Below are 16060 nucleotides of genomic sequence, written 5' to 3'. Positions count from 1 at the left end.
TTGTTTTGTAAAAATTTATATACTTCCAATTCAGGCAAGTTTGTGAGTCGCCATTTTCTTGTGCAAATGTGTAGGGTGATCATAATCTAAGCTAATCCAAAGTTTTTCGTTTCAATCACCAATAGCAGCTTGTATCGGAGAACGGCCTTGTTCAAGAAGAGCGGGATGTATAGCCGGGAGATGCAAGTGTTTGCAGTCGGGAGATGGGCATCGTCCGCCGGTCGGATCGTAACCAATGGCATCAGTTGGAAACCATGCTCAGAGGCTGGCAGGGCTGGCGATCCTGTCCAGAAGTTGACCTGTTTGTGGAGGGGTGCACGTTTTTTGATTAGAATTTGAGATTTGGAAGCCGGAAGAAAGGCATAATAGGCAAATGCTCGCTAGGAGATGCCTGCAGTAGATGTCTCGAATCAAAAAATTAAAAGCTACCAAATCTAGTCGCTCCAGTCGGTTGCTTATTTTCTCCACTACACCTCAGAGCCATCTTTTAAATGTCAGCAACTTGTCGCTGCTTTTGTGCGATTCATCATTGAACGAAGTTTATGAGATCAGTGTATCAACGTGGCTGTCTCCGACGCCATTCAACAGCAGTCTCAAGTCTTCCGCCGTCAGTTGATTCAGTGCTGTGTACGGTAACTCCCGAGCGTATGGTCCTTGAGAAAAAAAAAACGATGCATAAAGAAAATCGAATAAGATTCTAACCCCGCATCAGGAAGATACTTACATCCAAAGCCTTCTCTTGCGTCTTGATCATACGATACTCGGCATATTTCCGCACGTAATCGAACACGTTGTTTTCACAAAGTTCAGCTCCAGACACTGTAGAATGCTAATTTCACACTTGGTGTGCGAATCCTTGATCAGTTGTCGCAGTGAATCGTACACAACCGGATCGAAAAAGGCCAAATCGTGGAAGCGAATATACCGGTCGAGGACGTATTTGAGCACGTGCCGTTGCAGGAACAACGGGAACAGTTCATTTTGCAGCAAACACAGCCAGTTGTCTCCTTTTCTTCTTAGATCAATCTGTGAATGAGATAGTTTCCAAAGAAAATCAGTTACCCTCTCTATACCGCAATCTACAACAGAGCTACCATACCTGCCGACATTCCTGAACACATTCAGTAGCTCGTTCAAGGGGTAACCTTGTCAAAGACTGTAGAAGCCGCGCTTTTCGGATGAGCAAAACAGTGGATCATCCAGTTGGCAGTCTTCTAGGATCAGCACAGGGTCGCTCTTTTTCGACAAACCGGAAGTCTGTCCTTGTGAGTAGCCAAAACTGCTACCGGCTCGCTGATCCACCGCACTGTTTCCAGTTTACACCGAAGACGAAGATCCGCCGGCACCTCTCACGCTTAGATTATCGGTTTGCAGCAGCTGTCGGCTGAGGATAATCTCCAGTGCTTCGTTGGCTTTCTGTCGAAGTTATCTCTTGTCTTAAACTCGGACGTTGATTTTGAGCTGAATTCCTGTTGATGTTGACTCTTGAAAAAAAAAATGACGGTTCAGTGAAGAAAAAATAATGCATGCCTACTTTGATCAAAACATCCGATTTTAACGATTTACCCCCCACGCGCACCGACATCGAGTCGCTACCATAGCAACACCATGTTAACATAATTTTCACCCTCCAAGAGCCTATATAAGTAACGCTGCTCCTAACAACCGTTAAGAGGCTTGTGAGGTAGTTTCTTGACGGACGTGTTTGCAATCGCTCTCCAACCAAATCTTCCAAACGCCACCAGTCCAGAATGTTTGCAAAAAAGGTGACAAATGGCCGTGATGCTGGTCAGAACCGATCGGGCAAGAATGTTAAACCGATTATTTTGCCGGGTTTTATGCGGTCCGACCCTGATGGACAGCTTGCGACTATGTATCGGCGCATTAAGACGGCTTCTTCAAAGCCCAAGCTGTCATCAGGGCCGGACCGTCATGAACGGGCCAAAACACAACCGGCGACCGGTGAGTATGATCACATAAGGTCGCCGGTTGGTGACTACATTCGGCGGCCGTTTGTTCCGACGGCAAGCAAACAGCTGGGTGGTGAGGGATTTTGGAAGCATGTTGAACCGGTGCCAAAACACAGCCTTGAAACTACTCAGCATGCCTCAACCACGGATAAAGATAAGGTAAATTTAGATGATGAATTTGAAGAAGTAGATAATAATTTTAATATGGAAATAGAAGATAGGGTAGATTTTGATAAAGAACCGCAAATTTTTTGTAAGGGTTTTAGGTGTACCAAAGCTGAATTAGATTCGGTTTTGACAACAGGAATTGCCGAGGTACAGCGTTGCAAGACAACGTCAGCAGTTTTTGAAACATACGCCAAAACATTTCATGACCTTTTGGAACTTTCGGCGTATGCAGCGAGAACTTCTGACTCTTGTACGCAGACTGCAACTCCCAAATTGCAGCGTTCGCAAACAAATCTTGTGTACGCTGGATTTTGGGAAAGCTGTACCCGTCGTCAACATTGTAGTATGCAAACCGAGGAACCAAATTTGACGTTTTCGAAGCAGCCTACTGCAATGCTTCTCCAAAATTCCAGTGACCCAAACCCAAATTGGGTAAATAAGTTGTTTGACTGGAAATCTTTTATCTCGACCTTTTTGGTTTCGGCCGTGTTCCTCGGATTGATGGAAATTCCAAATTTGTTCTAGCAGTTTGGCGTAGATTTTGTGTGATTAGATCGAGCTCACTGGTGTGTGGTCCAACGAATTTCATCGAAATTATTAAGCTTCTCCGAGGCCTTCTAAAGAGTATAGGTGTTGTAGCCGGGTACAAGCGAATACTTTGAGCTACCATCTTTGCTCCGAAGATTCCTCGGAACCCATTGACACCGGATAGGGACCTTTTGGTGAACAAAATTCGTTTAGGGACCGTGCTTGGATGGTCCATACCAATTCTACCCTGTTAGGAGTGCCTTCCAAGCAAACCAATCGATGTGGCACAGAATGCTTTCATCGCAGATATTGTTTGCTTATGAAGTTCGAAGGACCACTTCTGTGAGCTCGATCGTTGCATTCCAGGATACAAGTGTTAGGAGAATATAGTTAGATAACAGTTAGTTAATTAGATTACAGATTGTAGTTAATTAGCCAGAAAAAAATTAATTAGATTGATAGGAGATAGGGCAGGAGCACATATGTGATTGGCAGGGAATGTGGTGGGAGTTTAAAGGTACTGAAAAGTTACCCCTTTTTATGATTTCGATCGAAATGGGTTGTAATAATCGGTTTTGATCGAAATTAGAAATAGAGGTGACTTTTCAGTACATTTAACGGGGCTTCTCACATATGTGCTCCTTTTATCTTGTTAGTTAGCTACTTCCAAATTTATCGTGGAATGGGCCACAATTATCAGCTTAACGTTTTTCGCAATAGTTCGTTTTCGATTTTTTTTTAATACAATGGGAGTATTTCCTTCATTGAGTGTTCATTACGTTGCTTTATTATTGATGATTTTATTGTTTGTTTATGTTTCATTTGATATTTAAATAAAGAAGGCAATATTCCCATAAGCAAAATTTTAAAAATAAAATGCAATATTTCCGTTTTGAATGAATATGATTTTAGACATTCTGGTAATTAGTTAGGAGCTAGGACAGGAGCACACATGTGATTGGCAGGGTATGTGGCGGGTGTTTAAGAGTACTGGATTCTTTGTTCAGTACTTTTAACGGGGCTTATCACATATGTGCTCCATTATTCTTGAAACACGGGATAGAGTCAATTTCAGGTCAGGGAAAGTTGGTAGTTTGAGTGAAACTTTATTTAATAGGAAAGAGCTAGAGCAGGGCCGAAACAAGAAGCAGGAAACGTAGTTCCGTCTTTGTCTTAAAATACTTAAAATTGCAATTGCGCAATTCAGAAAAAAAAAATCGAGTTGAAAACATCCCAGCACTTTAGTGGTGTTGCTTGATTTAGTCTGTTTTGGATTAAGTGTATAAGGCTTCATAAGATCCTGTTGACAAATGAATAGTTCAAATAGTATTACGTTACTAAAGCTAACCAAGACATCATTGTGGAATGCTCTTCGGCAGGGGAACTATGCCATTAGCGCGAAGCATTTTTAAACCACTGATGCTGGCGCCAACTAGTAATGTTTCTACTATTGGGTCATCATTTGATGCAAGAGGATCAGATCCGCCGTTATTGTGTCAGTTGTTGATCTCATTCGTTTTCTATTTGTCCCTGTCTTGTTGAGGTGGTTATTACAGCATCGTCATATTCACCACTGGTTTGCTATAATAGTGATTTGATATGACGATGACGGTCCGGAATGTCTATCGGTGAACCCGAAATGGAGCAATAAGAGGCATTTGTGGGAAATAGTGAGAATTTAGCTCACGGTAAGCCTTACCAGAACGAACTAAATGATCGCCGGTAGGTTACGTGATAGACATAGTGGTGTTGGTATGTCTAGAGGCTTTAAAAATCAACCACAGATAACTCTTAGGGAACATCCATATATGACATAGCATTTACGGGGGAGAGGGGGTCTTAGAAGTTGTGACCGGCAATGTACTAAGACTAGGAAAATACGCTAAGAGGGAGGAGAGTGGGTATAAAATTGGACTAACATATGTTATGTCATTTATGAATGGTCCCTTAGGTCTACTACAGATATCATCTGAAATCTTATATGCCAACTACGGTGGACTTACCTCGGATTGATCTCAGGCTTGACGGGCTCTTAACTTAGTTTGTTGTAGGAGCGTTTTTTCCGTTCAATTGCAAATATTTCTTGGATCAATTCCGAATATATCCAGAGGCCTTCGGGATAACTTCACAGTTCGCAGTGCCAGATTTGGGATCCGAGGGGCCCGAGGCTTCTATCCATTTTGTCTGCTTTCGAAGTTTGAATTTCAAACGGCCGAATCTTGATATGAAAATAAAAGATATATAAAAAAATCAGAAGAAAATCACATGTGTGAGCTAGTAGTGGAGGGACTAATACATTTTATTCATTGAAAAATATCTAAATGGTATGCATATAATTTCCATACGTCAGTTTACAGCTTCTCGAGAGAAATCCTGATTATATTTTCAAGTAGATTTTTCGGCATGATTTTCTATTTTATGTAATTGATGTTTAATAGCAGGGGCTTATTACGGATGTCACTTCACGGTGAAAACTTGTCACTTGTTGTCACGGTGAAGTGATTTCCATTTGATTTGTACGGCAATAACGCCGGCGCCGGTGGTGTAGTGGGAAGCGTGACTGCTTTCTAACACCCCGATGGGTCTGGGTTCAACCCCAGCCGAGGTCGGTGGGATTTTTCTGAGGCATAAAAATCTCTGGTCACGTCTTTCTTCGGATGGGAAGTAAAGCCGTTGGTCCCGGCCCATGTGTGTGTTGAATGGGTGCGATATCCTACGCAGGTGTGGAAGCTGCCTTCCTGCACATTCGATTGCCGTCAATGGATGGCAATCGATGTCCGTCGGTGATTGGCACTAGATTGCGGAACAGAGACCGACGTTAAATAAAGGAAAGAAGAAGAAGTACGGCAATCACGGCTCTTATTCTCAATATCACCTCTTTATAACCGTGTCGTGACATCCGTAATTAGGCCCGCAGTTTCCAAAAATTTGGATCATAGATTGTATCACAATGATTGTTGCCCTTAACTTGAATGTAACCTTTTTCATTGAACTAAGTGTCAATCAGTCTATTTTTTTTTAAATATTGTAAAATATTTCCCGTGTTAGACATTAATGCCTTTCTGTGAAATCAACAGTGATATAGAAAAATGCCTACATTTAGAGCCAGCTGCATTAAACAAAAATGAAAATACATTTCGTGCAAGGATTTAGTAATTATCAATTTAACCCAATATCTATATTTTCCAATTTGAGATTTCAAAAATGTCCAAAAACTAAACAAAACACTCAATATAATAAGTAATCATGTGGAACGATAGCATCATCATAGCCTATTGATTTTAATACCATAATTGTGACCATTTTCCTTAAAGTAAGATTAAATTTCAATATTTTCGTTTTATGTGATGAATTGGGTTCTTTAAGGGTATTGTGGTAAATGCATATTCGTAATCTGCATTAAAAATGGAACCCAAACCCAAAATTTCATCAATTTTGGTACACTGGAACTATTTTAAATAAGAACGATTACATTCGCAAAAATCACCTTATTAGCGCCCCTCGGTGTCACTTTGTATGGGAGCGAGCTGTCAGTTTGTCAGTTTAGTGTCAAACAGTGAAGTTATTATTTTGCTTTAAATCTTGATTTAAAAATCGAGATAAAAGTGTGTGGGTTCGAAAAAAATATCGCTGTGCTCAGAAAACGAAGCTCTTTCAGATGATATATAAAAACCGATATATTTTTCAAAATTAAAGATTTGCCCCCGAATAAAAAACAATACAAATCAGTAAAAATAATAGCAAACATCCATGAAGCTTCAATGTATACGTCAATGCTTCAAAATCAATCTTCTTAAGAACATTATTTTCGATGTTAAGCAAACTCAACCATTCATCAGTTATCGATGTTGTCAATGTCCTTAATTTGCAATTAATCAAAGGTTATTTACTGAGCGATCTTTTACCTACACTCAACAGTTGGCTACCAACAAGCTCAGATATACTGGCAGACTAACGTTTAAAATTTAATCAGAAGTACAGAACTAAACTTTATGATTGAACGTAAAATTGGCAGAAAAAAAATACGATAAATTAAAAAAAAAACAAATGTCAGTCAACAAATAGATATGAGAGAGTGTTTATAGGTATCATATACTGCCGTTCATTACAAGTCCGTCGCATAGCTCAAAACAGCAAACCGAGACAACCATTAGGGCCTGTTCAAATATTATGTAACGCAAAAAAGTGGATTTTTGAATACCCCTCCCCCTTGTCACACACTTTTCCTGTAATTAATACATGGTGGTTAACACATTTCCAGACTACCCCCACCCCCTATTGCGTTACGAAATATTTTAGTGGGCCCTTACTGCTTATGTGATGGGACAACCTATTTCGCTGTTTTTCCATACTTTTCTAGAACAAAGTTCATGTAATTATCCAGTATGATAAAAATATGGGTGGTTCGCTTTCATTTCCATTGAAACATTCAGTTTGTACATAAACGAAAATGGGACTGACTTGCGATGAGCGGCAGTAGTCCTCCCGAGTAGACCTGCTCCAAAACTTGCATTTGCATGGTCTTATGCTCAATTACAACACTTGAAGCGTGAGAGATTGAAAGCTCTTCGCAAATACAGCCAGTCCCGGAATCCATTCACCAAGCGATTATTTTCCTTAGCAAGTAATTGCTACCGAATCTACACCGTTTTCTATACAAAAAGTACTCAAAACGTATGCAGACCAAACTACGGCGTAATCCTAAGCTATTCTGAACGTTTGTGAAGACAAAAAGGAAAGAAGGCTACCCGTTGAGATTCATCTGAGCGATAAAAGAGCCAATAATTCTTTAGAAAAATGTAACCTCCTGGCTGAGAATTTCAAGAGTGTTTTTTTCAACGTTTTCAACGACTCAACGGCATCGTTAGGCCAAGTTGCTGAAAAGATCACGATCAGAGATACTCCCAGTGATGCGTTCAGCTTTGATATTTCCACGGTCACATTGGACCTCGTCGACTCTGCCATCTGCTAAAATTCTCAAAGGCTGTTGAGATTTTTACAAATAGGAGACAAGCGAAATGTGGAGAATGACCGAAGAATTACTTCACTTTGTGCCTGCTTGAAAGTATTCGATATAATCTTCAACGATGCTTTATTTGCCAGCTGTAGAAACTACACGCGATAAACACAGAAGTGCGTAAGTGTATAAGTTAAGCGAACTGCTTAGCAATTCGAGGAGCTGCTATTTATAGAAGTGCGGGTAATTTTGAAAAAGGCAAGAGAATTTCTAAGAAGATCAAACAATTTCGTAAAAGTTTAGCAAACCTCTAAGAACTTCAGGGATCTTCAGTTCTGTTTAGGGAACATCGAGCCTTTGCGGTATTGCAATACACTTCCTGGAGCTGTGTGGTCTTCCTTGCCTTACGATTCCAGTGACGCCGTATGAACGCTGGCATGGAATTAAGTCGAATCTAAGCCACGCTTACCCGTTCGGTGTTGACGTTTTCTGCTAGATACCGGGCGAAAAGCGGGGCAAGCTGGAAGTGAAAGTGAAAAAGCTTATAGTTTATAGGCTATAGCGAGGTATCGAAGGCTTACCGTCTGATTGGTGTTTCAACTGGAAGGATAACCGTTAGACGGAACGTGAAAATCTTGAGCAGCTTCAGCTCGATGAAAGACTGCAACGAAGTGGTTGTTCCTCAATCGACATTTGTCCGAGGTATACGATGAGGTGATTATGGATCCTGGTGAGGATTTCTTTGAAGAAGCTTTGCGAAAAGTCAGCTGCCTTCTGAAGCATATCGAGTCGATACTGAGATTCAAAAGGAGCATAAAACTCTGAAGGCAGCGCTTTCTGGTCCTGATGGCGACAAGAACTTCTGAAGCGTGTCTGAACGGTGATCTTAAGGATGGGCTGTTTATGCGTGTTCGTTGTCAAAGGAGCTGAAGCACACGTACACACTGTAAATAGAACCCACCTTATTTTTCTCTCGATCTATTTCCTGTAACATAAAAACGTGCGTTAGAATAAAACGAATAAACAAATAAATTCCATCCCGATTCTATTCTTTTTTCCGTGATTCGTAGATTCTTCCCATGTATCTCACTGAATATTTTTGAAATGAATGACAAAAATTCTGCTATTTTTTTTTTCGAGTTTTCAGTGATTGCTGAGTTTTTTTTCAGTGATTTATGATTGCTGCTATTTTTTACAGAATGAGTAGCACGTGTTTGGAGTGACGTCTTGAATTTGATAAAATGTCTTCAGTGGGAACAGGAGTCAGTCTTATTTCCACTCACTTGCTATAAAAAATGATTTTCTGAATTTTGAAGTCATTAGATGTTATAATGATATTTTTTCCTTGTTAGATACAAGAAGAAGTTGAGAAATGGTTTTTAAATTCAAATGGATATATTTTTGACTCAGGGCCTAATATATTTGTGATATTGTTTCAAATATGTTATTAGGTTAATTCAACGAAAAATATTTTTGAATCAACAAACCGGTTGTAGAGTCACTAATATGCTTGTTGATTCTAAAAACTATTTTGTTGATTCAAAAATATGTTTTGTTGAAATAGTGATACAATATTTTTGAATCAATAACAAAATACATTAGGCCCTGAAACAAAAATCAATTTTTCTGCGTGTACAACCAGTCAAATTCGCTTTCATCAGATAGTCACAATCAGCGATTTTACGACTCGCGAGCGCTCATTCTGAGTGACCGCTCACGAATCATAAAATCGCTGATTGTAACACTCTGGAAGCGAAATCGACAGGTTATATTTGTTAAACACTTGCCTTTCAACATTTTCTTGTACCTAATAGTACGTTCAGACTACAGAGTTATAACCAAGGTTGCAAAGACTCATTTCAGTTAAAATAATGTTTTTTCGAAATAATAAAACCAAAAGATGGTATGATGGCATGTTTTACTTGTAACTTACAAGAAGAGGTTACAAAGTATGCGTTGGAAACATAAAACCGGTAAATTTTGCTTTCTATGAGTCACAATCAGCGATTTGCTGATCGCTGAGTGAGTGAGTGAGTTTGTGAAAAATCGCTGATTGTGACTCTCATGAAGTGAAATAAACAGGTTTAATATGTCAAACACATTCTTTGCAACCTCTTCTTGTATCCTACCAATTCAAAATTTGATCATGGCATCTAATTATTTCATAATTTAGAAAAACATTGTTTTAGCTGAAATGAGTCTTTGCAACCTTGGTTATAACATGTTATAGCGCTATCTTGATGGTGGTTTCTGTGTTGCAATTATTTGACAATTATTTTATAACATGTTATAACTCTCCAGTCTGGACAGCGTTTAACCTAACAAGGACAAAATATTATTATAACATCTAATGATTTCAAAATTTAGAAAATATTTTTTTCTATAGCAAATGAGTGGAAGTAACCCTGACAGGAGTGATTTAATTTTGAGTCATTTTAGCTATTTTATCCCGAGTGCGCAGTGTTTGAAGCCACCCAGGATATATCCTGGATTTCCGGCGGTATATTTGGCACATAAACGTTGAAGACATTTGCCGGTTGTGTCACTTAGCAGCGGACACCATTTACCTTATTGTGGCAGGCTGCCCGGACTGCCAATGCAGCCTACACCGAGCAACGGAGTCGCCAAGATTGTGCACTTCGTGGTTTTTCAAGGTGTTATGATGTAATAGTTAAGAGCAGAGCCATTCAGTCGCCAGTCGTTGTATTAGAAGAGAATTAAACAACTAAGAAAGGGGGTACTGAGTCGATGCGGGTAAATAATAAAGCACTTATTCAGTTGATTGTTGTACAAATTCTTAACTCATATATTATCGTCTTTAGCTTATATACATTAGATAGCGAGAACTCACTTTCTTGATTTCTCGTTTTCTTTATTATCTCTAAACACAACTCGTATCTCAAATCTCTTCACTAACATCACAACTCCTTCTTTCTTCAGTTTATTTTGAGAATTCAAAATATTTTAACAATTAACAGCTTTCTTTTTCACATTTCGATTGGTGTTTGTGCAAAGCGTCTAGTACATGTTCAATTATCCTATTATTTGTAGTAACTTTTGTATCCACGCACAGGTTTAGTTAGTGGTATACGCAAGTATTTGGCCTTGTGTCTTGCTCAATATACAAAATACTGTTTTGTATTGTAATGAATGATGAACGACAATAAATAAATGATATAGTTCGTATTCCTCCGCCATGGCAGGACAGCCAGATAATCGTTCGTTTTTTATTTCTTTGATTCTAAAATAACACAACGTAGGAAAAGGTCCTGCCCTTGCGCGATCAATTGGATTTTCTTACTGTTCGCAGAATGATCTCCAAAAATATGGGATGAAGAATCCACCGGAAACCATAAAACTCGTATACAGAATATGAGATCTCTCCGTCATCTTTAAAATCTTCCTCCTTTCTTCGTTTGTTACGGATTTGCTGCTTGTTCTCTCCATGGAAAACTAAACGTATGTTTGCTTTCCGGCGAGTACCTTCATGAAGCTTAATCTTTTGTTTGTGCGCCGAGATGATTCTTCTGCTGAGCGAAATCTGGAAAACAGTTTTAGAAACTCTACTTAAATATTTAGCAGGAAGTCATCTTCTTATGTCAGTCTTGTTAGTATTTCTGTAGTAAATCAGATCACCATTTTTTAGCTTAGCAAAATCATCATTGAAATGATCAGGCTTTAGAGTAATCATCATGCACATTAGTATCAAAATTCCTTAAACTGTTTTTGGGATTTATCAAATCCAAAAGGGTTTTTGGTTTATACGCGAGGAGTTTTTCTGATGGTAATTGACCATCAACATTCAAAACTGTACTCCTGTAGTTAAATAAAAATTATGAAACCTGTAAATCAGTATCCAGAAGGAACTTTTTAAACACATCCTTTACCAAACGAACCATCCTGCCTGTCTATTGCTTTCCAGATGGTAAGGTGGGCTTTTCATTACCCTTATTCCTGGCTTCTCAAAAAACTCAACAAAACTTCCAGAATTGAATGGGTGTCCTGCGTTGGTGACTAGAACGTCAGGTAATCCATATCTTGCAAAAATACTTATTAAAAACCTTAGTAACCGTTCTACAGTGCGTGGTAGTCTTCATATTCTCAAATTCGATTCATTTTGAAAAACTGTCTACAACGACTAAAACGCCTTTTTTCTTTAAATAATAATTAAAAAAAATCAGCATGCAATCTGCTAAAAGGCTTACTTGTTGGTGTCCACGGTACGTAATTAGGTTTCTTTTGTTGGACAAACCTAACCACGGCAGACAAGTTACGCAGCGGATTCACTGCCGACCAAGGAACCAGAGAATCGACTGAGAAAGTTTTCGGTAGCCTCGTAATAAAGTGGCAAAGACGAGCGATACATTTAAACTAAAGCCCTACAGTAAAAGTATGGAAGTCTGTCAAAAGTTGTTCCAATCGAACCGTCAAAATGCACCGCTTTGCTCGATTGGAACAGCTTTTTTTCAGTTTTGTGGTGACAGTCGTCCATACTTTTACTGTAGGGCTTTAGTTTTAACTGCTTTTATTTACAAATGAATAAAGTGGAATGGATAGTATTTATATTATTCTCCCCTCTCTCTCGTTACCGTTCATAGATATGGGGACAGATGTCGCACTTCCGACACTCCTCCTCGACATCTTCAACGGTCGGTGTTTGCTGTCTAACCTAGCATCGTTGAAAATTGCTGTTGCTTTATAGTACGTTCAGACTACAGAGTTATAACAACAATCAATACGAAACTAACGATTTTAAATTGGCTCACGACTTTAGTAGCCTATTGGTCCCAAGCAAACGATTAACGTACCCTATTCTAGTTGAAATTCTATTATTACACTATGTTTGTTTTGATTCGCTATGAAAGTTTGACAGATAACATCAGGGGTGTGTGGATTCATGCAGAACATGCAGGGGTGAGTGAAATAGCTTGGGACTGCTTGGGACCGTTGTTCTGGTACTGAGTGAGCCAAAAATAATAATGATTTTCTTCGGGACCCAGTGGTCTTAGAGTTACCTCTATGGTTATAACATGTTATAGCGCTATCTTGATGGTCGTTTCTGTGTTGCAATTATTTGACAACCGTTATAACATGTTATAACTCTCCAGTCTGGACAGCGTTTTAGATGTCCTAGGGGTTTGGTGAGGATATCGCCCGCATAAACGCGAACCATAAATTGACCTTACCTAAAAAGGTTAAAAATTGTTTATAATTCCTGCTAAACTTTAACTGGTTATGGAACTTTACATGAACGTTTAATGATAAAGTTTCAACCTTATGTATTATGGTTTTTTGGAACTGGACCTTACAAATAATGGGTTGTTAAGAACCATTACCGTTCCAAATTCTTGTTTTCTCCATACATTTTCGGAAAGAGAACTATATTAGAACCTTTTAACTTATGGTTTGAGAACTTTAATGGTAATGGTTATGGTAGTCAGTAAGGTCCACGAATGGTTTTGTAACATCGATCAACTTTATGTGGAATATATCGCGAATTGGTTGCCTGTAATTTACTGATTACCAATTCACGATATATTCCACGTAAAGTTGAGCGATAATACAAAACCATTAATGGACCTTACTGACTACCATAACCATTACCATTAATGTTCTCAAATCATAAGTAAAAACGTTCTTATATAGTTCTCTTTCTGAAAATGTATGGAGAAAAGAAGAATTTGGAATGGTAATGGTTCTTAACAACCCATTATTTGTAAGGTCCAGTTCCAAAAAACCATAATACATAAGGTTGAAACTTTATCATTAAACGTTCATGTAAAGTTCCATAACCATTTCAGTTAAAGTTTAGCAGGGATTATAAACAATTTTTAACCATTTTAGGTAAGGTCAATTTATGGTTCGCGTTTATGCGGGCGGCGATCATAGATTCTGCAGGGCAATACTGAATGGCCACCAAACCTTTCTCCGACAAATCTTTAGCGAAATACCGACATCTGCACCTTCCGCTAAGTTCAAACTACAAAGTTTTTTTTTAACAAGGACACACGCGAAGTCATAAATGTTTTCTCGTGGTACGTCTTTAAATGATTCCAGACATCCTTAGCACTTGATGCATTTTTCACTAAATTTAATTGACTGTCTTCAACGTACAGCGCAATCGTAGCATGACACTTCTGGTCACTCTTTGTCCACGCAGCCGTCAGTGGATTAGGAGATGTGTCGATTATCACATGCCAAAGTTCTTCTCTCTTCAGCAACATTTCCATTCGGGTCTTCCACACCGAATAATTCTGGTTGCTCAGACGGGGAAACATATATTTCTCTGCCATATTATGTTACTATTCGCACCACGAAACGGTACAACACGGCACTACAGTAGAACCACAACGGCCGATATGGAAAATGATAGGTGGGAAGGAACTCACGGTCTCCCAGTGTTGGTGAGTTCTTTGCCGTTGATGTTCACGAAAAGTTCACTATTTTGCCATACAGAAATTCAAAACAAAAAGTTTTTTTGGGCGGATTTGGACGGTTTTTGACCTGTTTCATATGACCGGAAGGTGTACGCTGGTCACAAATGCCGTGCCAAACTGATTTCCTACACAATTAATCAATCTTTGACATGAATTTCGCTAATAAACACGAGGAGCATTTCTTATAGCAAACTTGCCATAACAAAATGGGCATGGTTCATTTTAGTAAACAAACTAACACTTCTTCCGACTGTGTCACCTCTCTTACTCGCCTAGCTCTCGGTGAGTGACCAAAAGTAAAGAGGCTGAATTTATAAAGAAACCCCTAATAAAAATAACCATGACAGAGAGCTTAACAACGTGTTCGGGGTATCATCCGAACCATTTGTGGGATAGTTTATCCATCCGGGATATAGTTCGTTTATGGTATTTGTTTATTAGGGACGTCATGTCAAAATTGGAACAATCGATTGTCTGTCAAAGTTATAGGAGAAGTCATTCCAATCGAGCAGAAGACCTGTCAAATGGATAAGATGTCGCCGCTTCATATATTCAGGCTCTTTAACCAAAAGCATTACGCACACCAGCATGTGATCACACTGAACTAATGCGAGACTCTTCAACACAATAGCCGCAACGCCACCACGACGAGGCACAAACAGCCTACCGACGTCGCCCGTATGAAATTGCCCACGTTTCAAAATTCACTTTCTCGATTATTGCCACTATTCTGGGCCCATAGCCTGTTGGACAAACCTAACATCGGCAGACAAGTTACGCAGCGGAATCACTACCGACCAAGGAACCAGATAATCGACTGGGAAACTTTTCGATAACCGCGTAATAAAGTGGCAAAGACGAGCGATACATTTTAACTGCTTTTATTTACGTTACCGTTCATAGATATGGGGACAGATGTCGATCTTACAGGTCTTAAAATATTTCTCAATGTCCTGATAATTCCAAACCAGTACACCGTTCGTATTGCTAGTTGCTTCATCTTTTTTATGTCCGAATGACTAACGTGAAGCATTTTCACTATTTTTTTGGTTTTCATAATTATTCGATCCTGAAATAGAACATCGACCTCTTCCAAATCTCTTAAGCTTTTAGATCGTGAATAGGTAATAGATTTTAATGAGATATCTTAGACATGACATAAATTGGGATACATATAAGCCTATTTTGCGCGGCGTGTGAGGTGAGGTGACAGTGAAGTGATGATGAAGTGACAATTGTCACCTAGTGTGAGGTGACAATTGTCACTGTTGGGGTGGAGTCCTTGGGGAGTTGGTTCCTTTGTGGACTGTATAATTTAGGTGGTGCTCCACTCCTCCAACACGATGGTGGTATTGATAGGAACGGTTGATGTAGGGAAAATACTGCACTCCCGCAGTGTTAATGCTGATATTCAGGACCAATCACTTTCTCCTTAGACATTAAACACATAGGCAACGGTAATTATTCACTAACTGTATTTAAAAATAAAGCCACTACATATATTTACATTAAATTACATATATCACAAGTAACAAAGAACACGTTAAAATTCTGCACGGTAGCCTATCCATCTTCCTTGGAGGTCTACCCGGCACTAATTATCCAATTAATTGCCTGATCGTCGCTCTTTGGATGCTGGGATGACTGAGAGCGAGAGAACCTTGTTTCTCCCATCGCTCCGGTTGTCGATCGATGGTGATCGATGATCGGTGATCCTCTCCTGTCCTGTGATGTGTGACTGCACTTCCGTGCTCCATGTATGGGTATGTCCGAAGAACGATGCCCAAAATTCACCTCGTAAGCATCTCATGGTACAACGAGGTGAAATATTCTTCGGTCGTGTTTATTCAATTTGGACTGGGCTACTCTCGAAGCTCTCGAACAGTCACTTCACCATCACTTCACTGTCACCTTACCTCACACGCCGCGCAGAATAGGCCTGAGAGAAAAAAAAAATCAAAAGTACGAACATGGATTTTTTTAAAAGATCTCGTAGTTTG

At 39.3% G+C, this 16060-nt stretch overlaps 1 protein-coding gene across 1 annotated transcript in view; it reads left to right on the top strand.

Moving 5' to 3' along the window:
- The window catches only part of Etf-QO (electron transfer flavoprotein-ubiquinone oxidoreductase), a 476511-nt gene that overhangs the window by 71936 nt on the left and 388515 nt on the right, over positions 1 to 16060 (top strand). The gene's annotated exons all lie outside the window — the stretch shown is intronic.

This window comes from Ochlerotatus camptorhynchus, unplaced genomic scaffold (assembly GCF_037179485.1).
Source record: "Ochlerotatus camptorhynchus isolate MF236.1 unplaced genomic scaffold, CSIRO-AGI_Acam_v1.1 ptg000146l, whole genome shotgun sequence".
NCBI classification, from domain to species: domain Eukaryota; kingdom Metazoa; phylum Arthropoda; class Insecta; order Diptera; family Culicidae; genus Ochlerotatus; species Ochlerotatus camptorhynchus.
The sequence above is the reverse complement of the archived record's forward strand: the minus strand, read 5'-3'. Positions and strand labels throughout refer to the sequence as shown.